The sequence below is a fragment of the Petromyzon marinus genome, unplaced genomic scaffold, assembly GCF_048934315.1.
Source record: "Petromyzon marinus isolate PM22_M1 ecotype Great Lakes invasive population unplaced genomic scaffold, UKy_Petmar_22M1.pri1.0 PM_Scaffold_24, whole genome shotgun sequence".
NCBI classification, from domain to species: Eukaryota; Metazoa; Chordata; class Hyperoartia; order Petromyzontiformes; family Petromyzontidae; genus Petromyzon; species Petromyzon marinus.
In genome coordinates, this window is record NW_027423213.1 from 944,987 (window position 1) to 953,616 (window position 8,630).

An 8,630-nucleotide genomic window follows, 5' to 3' on the forward strand; every position below is an offset into this window, starting at 1 on the left:
CACGTAGAATGAGAATAAAATAATAAATTGATAAAATAAAATAACACAATAATATTCTCACGACGTTTCGGCCACAACACAAGCGGCCTTTATCAGGTGAAGGGACGAGACTGTCTGGTAGGACAGCGCTGGAGTGAAAGAGCCACGTTCAGATCACGACCTTTAAGCCTCAACTTTAGCACCACGGATAGCTTAGAGTCGCGGCATCTCTTCAGAAAGGTGAGAGACTCGATTAGTTGAGCCTTCTTATCCCGGAGTCTGTTGAATGATCTTAAGGATGTGTGGAATCCCTCCCCGTAGAGGCGGTTAAATTTCGATTTAAAGCTTTCGTGATGATCTGGTGATTACTGCCCACTCTAAGGAGGAGTTGGAGACACTCCATCTAAACACGGAACATGCTACTAAAATATGGGCAGTTACCATCAGCCCCACAAAAACAAATCACCTCCCTGGGTATTTTACATCATCAAAATGCTCCCCTCCCTCAATTCCCCATGTATTTTGGGGCAGTTGTGGAGAGAGTGGAGATATTTCCGTACTTGGGCAGTTTGCTGATGACCAACTCTGTTTTGGTAGCCGAGGTCTCACTTCGAATCATTCGAGCGACATTATATTTTCATCAGCTGCGTAACATTGTATGGAAGCTACCTGATCTGTTACTCCATACAAACCTTCATGTCTTCTGGACCACAGTTATGCCTTCCCTTATTTCTCTCTATAGGAGTATCTGCAATGGTTTGAAACATTTGGTCTAGCCTGCCTACGCTCTATCCAGGGTTTAACCAGACTGGACTGTGTGAGGAGGCCAAAATTTCCTGAAATATCTGGACAAAGGCTCATCAGTGGGCTCTTCCGGCAAGTCAGGCTCCATTGGCTGGGTCATGAAGTCTATATGCACTGTCACCGCATCCCCAAGCAGCTTCAATTTGGGCGGATAGATCATGCTAAACAGGCGCGGCATGGGCTACAGAACAGATGGACTGATGTGGTACAGAAGGATGTGGAGCTGATTGAACTTGCTGATGACTGGTAGCAGCAGTGTCGCGATAGGCCTATGTGGAGGAGGTTCATCAAAGACTCTACTGGGGAGGTGGAGGCAGTTGCCCTCTAGCAATAGCGTAGGGCAGCGGAGCGACACTCATAACAATGAGCAGAGCGCTATACGACTGAAACACTGAAAGTTGGCACAGTGGGGAGCACGGCTTTTGCATCTGCCCGTCATCACCTTAAGTCAACCCATGGTACCTGTGTCTATTCATGACTTCCTGCCAGCCAGCCTTTGACACTTCAAGTGACCTCAAAATGCACCAAGCACCGCACAAGCGCTGTGGTGATGTCACTGCCACTTAGGGACAAATGGCGATTATTGTCTTGTTGTTATGCGTGTGTGCACGGACGCATATACCCCTGTGAGTGTGTATGTGGGGAGAGATAGTGCAATGGTGAACACTGTCTACCATCCCACCGATCCCAGTTCGATTCCCACTCACGACCAACACCTTTAACGATTATATTAATGGTTGCTGGGCTTTCTGTCGATCGACTCAGCCTCAAATAAGTGCCTGGTGTGGTGTGTAAATATCACCACTGGGGAGACAAAGGCAGCCGGGCGTGGTGCTGTCCACTCACCCCCTCGTGCGACATTCCAGCCTTCATAGGCGCTGCTGGCTAACAGCACTTGCCCCAACATTCTGGCTAGGCTATTCGGGGGATGACTGTCGCTGTTGTGTGTGTGTGTGTGCTTGCGGGCGTTCACCCCCAACCCCACCGTGTGCAGTTATGGGGACTCATTATGCCCCCTCCCGACAAACGGGCCCACATCCAGACTCAAGGTAAGTGACAATAAAAACATTTTTTTCTATTTACGTAACTTTATTTTTTGTTTACCATACAGTATTTATTACAGTATTACTTGCAAATGTATAATATTCCGTGTTATTTATGACTTTAACAATGCTTCCAATTTTTGGTTAAACCGTAATACATTTTACAACACTTCCAGTATGTGAATTTAAATACAGTACACTATTTTATTCAGACTTATGAACTGTTCGACTTACTAACGATTCTCTGTAATGGAATCCAAAAGTTGTACTATTCATTAACAACACCTCCCATTGGTATGGTTGACTACATATGATGCAAAATAAGTTAAACATAGATAAATATATATTGTACAACACTTTCCCCAACAGTGTGTTGAGGCTACATGGGGGACCTTTGTATTTGTGCTTGTGATTGTATTGTGGAGGCCTTCTTAGGTGCTGCTCCTTGCTAATAGCACTTGCCCCAATAGTCTCTTGATTCTATACGGGGAACGTTTGTCTTTGTGAATAATGTTTTAATTGGGGCGCTGTCATTTTCAAAATTGCCCCAATGTTTTTAAATGGTCGACTTGCGTTTCAGCCATTTTCGGACCCAATTAATACATCTCTTCATTTCTTGGGCTTGGTGGCGGTGGTGGCAGCTGTGGCAGCGGCGGTGGCAGTGGCGTTGGTGGTGGTGGCATCTTTGTAAATTTGAGAAATGGCGCATTTCAGCTCTTTCAGCTGTCTACTGAGATGCCGGCACTCTTTGCGCATCTTCTCTTCGCCGTGCCACTTTTCCTCGTGACGCCCCAGCTTCCCGCGCAGCCTAAACTGCTCCTGCCCTCTCTGTGGATTCAGGAAGTTCAACTCCCTCAGGTGGATGCGCAGCGACCTACGGAGACCTTCCTTTTTACAGCGCAGCGATATTTGCCGCTGTGCTGCATTGCAGTCTCGGAGAAAATCCGCACGGAGAGACGCACGCTCGCAGTAAGGCACTCCCGTGGACTCCAGCTCCAACTGGCGCTCTTTAAGCTGTTGAACCAGGCCCCTGTTTTCTCTCTGGAGAGTCTCTCGGTTCTCCATCAACTCCTCCTGCTGCTGTAGCTTCAGATGGGGCGTCTTGTTCTTCTGACAGAGCTCCACATTCTGCTGGCCCAGCCTCTCCGTTTGCAGCGTCGTGGTCTCGCGGTGAAAGTCTGAGATGGAAAGCGTAAAACGAAGATAAATGAAGATCCCCATCCCAAGCAGGGCCAAGAGCAGAACGCCAACGATCAGCAGCGCCATGCTCAGCTCGTGTTGACGGCACGCGGGACAGAAACAAGTGTGAGACACGTCACGAAGGTGCGTGTTATTTATACCAACGTCATTACCGGATGTGACGTACGCTTTGACGTAAAAGCCATCCCTGCCCACTTATTGTCAATCATTGCCAACCACGTGACTCCACGGCCCCGCCCCTAACCGCGCAGCTCCTCCCCCATACTCTTCTTCCGCCTTCCCCACGTGACGCGAAGCGAGCCAATCACGCGAGAGGCGGCGCGCGGTCGGCCCCGCGACCGCTTCCCGCCATTCTTGCAATGGGTGGCGTGGCCGTGCAGGGCGGGGGGGGGGGGCGGAGGGGAGCCGGGGGGAGGGGCCAGGAGGGACGAGGGGGAGGGGCCAGGAGGGACGAGGGGGAGGGGCCAGGAGGGACGAGGGGGAGGGGCCAGGAGCGGGAGGGGGGGAGCCGTGGCGCCGCTCTTGGGCCGCGAGGCCTCCCCCTGGGCCCGCGGCGCCACGCGGAGACCGCGACAGCAGCAGCAGCAGGAGGTGGTGGTGGTGTTTGTGGTTGTAGGCACGGGAGAGGTGGTGGTGGTGTTTGTGGTTGTAGGCACAGGAGAGGTGGTGGTGGTGTTTGTGGTTGTAGGCACGGGAGAGGTGGTGGTGGTGTTTGTGGTTGTAGGCACGGGAGAGGTGGTCACGGACAGGCGGTGAGTGCCGGGTGATGGAGGGGGGGGTGAGGGAGTGGATTGCAGGGTGAGTGAGTTAATGAGGAGAATTAATAGGTGAGGAGGGTGAGTGAGTTGAAGGGTGAGGTGAGTGAGTGGGTGAGTGGTGAGTTCACGACAGGGAGATTGGGGCTGAGTGAGTGAACGCAGCGCACGGTAAAGATCCCCTGGGAGCATTCGCAAGAGTTGGACATTGAGTGCCGCTGTCAGGGTCCACACGCAAATTACTCACTTGGCATGTTATACAAATTAACCATTGTAAACGATAACTTTTAGAAAATGTACGCTATTTGTCAGAACTAATGCGATGTGCATTTAGCATATTTGTAGCACGTTAACCAACGTCAACATTGTCATTTAGAGTAACCATTAGTCCATACGTGTCACTTGCTAATAGTCCCCGGGTCAATCACAACTTTGCCGTGCGTGCAGGCTTTGTCTCTGGCTGCTCGCTAGGGCTGCGATGCCTTTCCATGCTACAAGATGACGTTCATTGCTCCTTCCACTCCCCGACAATATTTACTGCAGTGTTCTATAACGCGGTAGTTGCGTTGCTGAATAACACCGCGTTGTGTAAACTCCCTCGTTGCAATGACTAATACAGGGTAAAGCACAGTCCGTGATAACAGCGTGAGATGCGTGTGTCGGCTGAACAAAGACTGAGGCGCGTGGGGAGCATCAGGAAGCATCCAGCAGCATCCCAATGCCTCGTGTGACGCTGTGCCCAGGCAGCCGTACAACCGCACATTCCTACTCGCGCGACGTGGTTCTGTTGACTCAATCGCGTTATATCCACTTAGCATTCGCGTTATAAAACGTGTTCCCTAATACATCCATCGTGCCATATCCAAATGGCGTTATGAAAACACGCGTTGAGGCAGAACGAACTCTATAAACTATTTTTATTTTACCAGGTGAGACCCATTGAGCTATGTGGCTGTTTTTCAGAAGCGACCTTTCCACAAATGATAGATCAGCGAAATGGCTAATCACATAGAAATGTGTAGCACCAGCCACAAATACTCTAGACATGGGATCCCCTTTGACAGGGTCAGTGTCTACTTGGATTCACTCACTCCGCCTATTGTCATGCGGCGTGCGCAGCTGCGTCGTGACACTTGGTAGAGTGCTGTCTTTGAGGCAGAGAACTTTAAAATCGTGTGCAGTGGTTAATTTGCTTAACAGCTTCACACCGAACTCCTTGCTTGTAGTAAAACATGTTTGCGACTTTTCTGATCGAGAACTATGCAGATTTAGATTTATAGTAACATGTACTTGGTGTGAGATGAACTTCCAAACAATTTCCTTTGCTCAACATCTTGCAATTAACGTCTTTTTAAATGGTCAGCTTAAGTGATTCCGTGATGGTTATGTAACTTGACCATTAAGAATATCTATGGAGCACAATTATTTCAGTATTATTTGTCATAATTAAACTTTAAACTGAACCCATATGTGATATTATATTGCCTGATTATTTTATTTTTTAATGTAGTCTACATGCTCTTCTGGGGATATTACCCCACATTTACCATTCATTGATGTTCCCTTTGACATTGGTAATTGGCATTGTCACACCATAGTAATTCATGGGCAATTATGTAATTATCTCTGTGTCTATCTCTCTCTCTGCATCTGTCTGTGTTGGTGTCTCTCTCTGCCGGTGTGTTTTTCTCTATATGCATCTCTCGTGTGTCTCTTTGTGTGTGCCTCTCTCTGTGTGTGGATGTCTCTCGGTGTCTGTCTCTCTCTTTCCTTTTCCACGATGTGGTGTTGTATTTACATGCAAATTCTACCTCTAGCCCCACCCACTTACCCTTGGGCTGAGCTTATCTCAAGCCAATATAACTTCGTGTTTCAGCAGCTTTCTCACTATATTTTTTCACCTGATGATGGTTGCTTGTGTTGCGATCGAAACGTCGTGATCTATTATTTTTTCTACCTACGTGACTTTACCGAAAGAACCAAAGAGTATTGTGATTGTAATTTTGATAGTGATCGTTGTGGTGGAGGTGGTGATATTGATGGTGGTGTTAACGATAGCGGTGATTTTGGTGGTTGTAATGGTGGTATTGATGGTGGTAATGGTGGTTGACTATTACCCCTCTCGTGTCCTTACGTCCACCACCAGTTCTAAGAATCTGCTGGTGTCTGTGCTGGAGGTGGACGTCGGATATCGGTGCGGTCTGGAGCGTTGGACAATAGACTTCTGCAGCTCAACCAGGTGGACGCACTGGGCAGGGGGCAAGATGGTTGTGGCCTTAGAGACCCACTTACTCCCACAGAGAGCCATAGACTCACTCACAGAGTACACTCACACAGAGAGCCAAAGTCTCACTGACACAGAGCCATAGGCTCACTTACATGGAGACACATAGACTCACTCACACAGAGAACCATTGATTAACTCATTGGTTTTTTCGGTAAAGTCACGTATGTAGAAATACCATAAAATTATATTAAAATAAATCAAGCACGACGTTTCGACCGCAACACAAGCGATCTTCATCAGGTGTAAAAACAAATAGCACATAGGGTGACATCAACGCAACACATAGAGAGCGTTAAACTGCACGGAGGTAAATACAACAAGAAGATGAGAGACGAGAATTCAAAAAACCTAAGAAAATTTTACGTGATGCAATACCAGTCAGCCAACGACACAGTTAGACACTTGCCTGGCAGACCACGAATTTCAGAAGAGTGCTAAATTTCGTGTTCATCCTCTGGGTTGAACATACCAGCATAGACAGAGTGAACAAATACGAGGTATAAGATAGCAGAAATACATATACAGGGACACAAGAGGTAAGAAGAGGAAAGATGGACAGAGAAGCAAGAAAAAAGGGGCGGAGGGATGAACAGACAGAGGCTTAAAATAAGTAGTAGAGGTGGGGGGAGGGGCCGAAGAAAGCAAGGGGCACCCCACCCACCCCACCCCACCCATCCCACCCCACCCCACCCACCCCACCCACCCCACCCCACCCACCCCACCCACTCCACCCACCGATCCTCCCCCCAACCCTCCCCTCAACGCTCCTTTCACTCCTCCCGTCACCCCTCCACCCCTCTCCTTTCTGCTGCGTCAGGGCCAGAGGCTGAGAGCACGGCAGAGGAGGCTACACGGGGAACTGGGCCGCGTCAGGGGCGAGAGACGTGGGGCGACTCGACACTTCACAGCGTGGGTGAGTGTGGGGAGTTCGTGGTGCATGGGGGACGGTGGGTGGTGTGGTCCAGAATATAAACCACCTGTGTAGGATACACGGGGGATTTTTGATTGGTGCTTAAATGTGTGTGTGTGGAAGACGGTGTAGTGTGTGAGTGTGTGTGCGGTGGGGGGTATGGAAGTAAATGTGTGTGCAATGCAAATGAGTATCTGGGGCGGTGTGTAAACATCACACATTGGGGAGACAAAGGCGGTCCGGCGTGGTTCTGACCACTTACCATTTCGTGTACTATGCCGGCCTTCATAGGAGCTCAATAACAGCACTTGCCCCACCAGTCTGTGGAGCTCCATGGGGGATGTTTGTGTCGGAGCTCGTGCTGTAGGCGTAGACGACGCGCGACCGTGGATCCTCTATAGGGAGCGCGCGTCTGCTGTGGGTCGCATGGAGCTGCACGAGCGGACACCGCCGCAGCGATTCCCATACCGAGTCACGAGATAGGCGCTGGGAAACAATTGCGCTGAAGTGTGTTGCTGGGTGGATGAAGCGAGCACCACCATGGTGTGCTTGCCTTGTATGGTCAGTAGTGTGACTGATTATTATAATATATTAATTCACACCTGTGCACCGTGTCATGCCAGTTTCTCTGTTTTTCCTTCATTGCATTTTTATTTCAGAAATATTTCACCTGCAAAATAGATTGAGTTTGAATATCTCATGCGAAAGGGTGCCCAGGGCATGTGGGGTCGTCCAATTGCACAGTGCTTAGCGCACATCACTACACACCCATGGACTAAATCCAGAGGCGAGTGACAAATGAATCAGTTCTGCCCCCCTCGCTTCACCAATCCGCACTAGTCGGCGTGGTGAAATATGGTTAAAAATCAACACGACCGACAGGGCATAGGGTGCCCATTATCCAGAAGGGCTTTACTTTATTTTCACATCCACATCTAATTGTGGATTTGGTTATTTTTCTTTAGTTATCTTTGTTGTATAAATACAACTTGACAAGATGTGTACTGCTTCATTCTGGTACATTTACTGTTTTTCAGTGCATTTCAGCACTGGGTGTGTTTGTTGGATTTATTGTTTGTCGATTTTTCATTGAACTGACAAATGGTGTAACCTGGTCCCTTGGGTACCCAGGCCTTCCTATAGTATAACTCCAGGAATCGGCAGATTTTTATTTTATTGTACCAAGTAAGGACCACTGAGCTATATAGCTGTTTTTCAAAAGCAACCTGGCCACAAATCATAGCTCAACGAAGTGGCATATCACATGGAAATTTGTAGCAGCCAAATACTGTAAATGCATATTTCTAAATGTGGAGGGAAAAAAACTCGAGGATCCAGAGAAAAACCCACGCCACCACGGGGAGAATATGCAAACTCCAAATATCCAGGCGTTGGAATCGAACCCACGATCTCCTGCATTCCAGGCGAAGGGGATAACTTGTTGCCACCACTGAGCCCCTTGTTAATCTGATGTGGTATACTGGTACAGCCCCTGGTGGCCTCGGTCACTTTACTGACCTTTGCACCATTGTGTAGTCGGTTCAATTGAGTCGCAGACATACTCTTTGGAGGCAACAAATTTATTTATACCAACACGAAGGGGTAACTTCCCTTTTACCAGATAACAACCTATGGTGGTGGACCACCAGGCT

At 48.7% G+C, this 8,630-nt stretch overlaps 1 long non-coding RNA gene across 1 annotated transcript; it reads left to right on the forward strand.

Moving 5' to 3' along the window:
• Window positions 1-2,982: 2,982 nt before the first annotated feature.
• On the forward strand, window positions 2,983-7,564 carry LOC142922994 (uncharacterized). The gene is made up of 3 exons (XR_012940459.1): window positions 2,983-3,149; window positions 5,928-6,020; window positions 6,886-7,564. It is a non-coding gene; the product is annotated as an uncharacterized LOC142922994 (long non-coding RNA).
• The last annotated feature ends 1,066 nt before the right edge of the window (window positions 7,565-8,630 follow it).